The sequence below is a fragment of the Myotis lucifugus genome, unplaced genomic scaffold (genome assembly GCF_000147115.1).
Source record: "Myotis lucifugus unplaced genomic scaffold, Myoluc2.0 scaffold_686, whole genome shotgun sequence".
Lineage (NCBI taxonomy): Eukaryota > Metazoa > Chordata > Mammalia > Chiroptera > Vespertilionidae > Myotis > Myotis lucifugus.
The window spans coordinates 187,798-189,422 of record NW_005871734.1 but is presented as its reverse complement, the minus strand read 5'-3'; the positions used below and the strand labels follow the sequence as shown (position 1 = coordinate 189,422).

Below are 1,625 nucleotides of genomic sequence, written 5' to 3'. Positions count from 1 at the left end.
GCGTTTGAAAAGCGGTGCATATTAGATACAGCGTATTGAAGTGGGTGGTGAGAAAATTATTGGCGGGGATGTGGGGTCCCCGATCTGTTAACCGAGAAGCTGGCGGGGGGGGAGGGGAAGATTTTTTTAAAAAATATATTTTATTGATTTTTTACAGAGAAGAAAGAAGAGGGGACCAGAGAGTTAGAAACATCAATGAGATCGATCAGCTGCCTCCTGCACGCCCCCTACTGGGGATGTGCCCGCAACCAAGGTACATGCCCTTGACCGGAATCGAACCCTGGGACCCCTGAGTCCGCAGGCCGACGCTCTATCCACTGAGCCAAACCGGTTCGGCAAAGGGGGGCAGATTTTGATGTCCGCACCAGGGAGGAGCCCCCTGGCTCCTAGGGCTGGGCCTGACTCTCATCACCGACTCATCGCCGCGGCCTAATGTTTCCATTCCGCGCCGACACAGGCCTGCACCCGAGGCTGTGCGAGGGCTACCGGGAAGAAATGTCCTCCCTGGCGGGGCTGGGTATTGAGAGACAGACGGCGAGCCCCTTGAGTCTCCATTCCCATCCAGGAGGAAGAAGGCGTGTTGGGTGGAGTGGGCGAACCTGGCAGTGGGAGGACCTCAGCGGCCTCTCACTTAAAGGACAATGAAGGCTTTCATTGAATTTCCTGGGCTAACTGCTTAGGCTCCTCATGCTTAGCGTCTGTGGTGACACACCCTTCCTGGGAGGTTAACATAAAACAAAGCAGCTGGACTGTGACGGGCAGGGCAGGGAGCACTGGTGATGGGACAGTGTGGGTGCCGGCCTCCGGAGACAGCAGCGCCCACCTCGCTGCGGACGCACCAGAGTGGCCCCATTTAAAAGATTTAAAAGGACCTTTTAGGATTTTATGCTCGGAGCTAAAAACTCCACCACAGCTGTGGAAAGCTTCAGTTCCTAGACTCCTTTCTGGAACGGACTCCTCCTGTGAGCTCAGCATTCATTCAAGCATGCGCTTTCCTTTCTTTTTTTTACACCAAATGAATGGCGAATGTCTGGAGTCATGCTGACTTCCTGCCTGTCAGTCATTCCCGTGCCTTGGTTCAAAGGAAGTGGGAGGGCAGCAGATGAAGGCAGGATGCGGTTCACAGACTTCTCAAATGCATAGGAAAATCCATAATTTGTACATATTAATATTCATAGGCTTATTTAACGTATAGGAAAACGCATATTCTGTATATATTAATACTCAGACTTACTCAATGCCATCTGCTTTTTTGGACTCATTAGCAGCCTTGTTTTTTTCTAAAACCAACTAAGAATACAAGGACTTTTTTTTTTAATATTGTTGTTGATTTCAGAGAGGAAGGGAGAAGGAGAGACAAAAACATCAATGATGAGAATCATCGATCGGCTGCCTCCTGCACGCCCCCACTGGGGATCGAGCCTACAACCCAGGCCTGTGACCTGACCAGGAACTGAACCGTGACCTGGTTCATAGGTCGACGCTCAATCACTGAGCCACACCAGATGGACAGGGCTTTTAAGTAGAAGTTGTGGGATATTTATCTAAAGTTTACTGATACGTTAATTCATAGCAAGCTAGAATATGTTTATTCATATGCTACCTAAAGTTATTAAAAATAGGGG

At 49.5% G+C, this 1,625-nt stretch overlaps 1 protein-coding gene across 1 annotated transcript in view; it reads right to left on the bottom strand.

Annotated features, from left to right (window-relative positions):
- The window catches only part of ITFG1 (integrin alpha FG-GAP repeat containing 1), a 45,679-nt gene that overhangs the window by 18,986 nt on the left and 25,068 nt on the right, over positions 1–1,625 (bottom strand). The window lies entirely within an intron of this gene.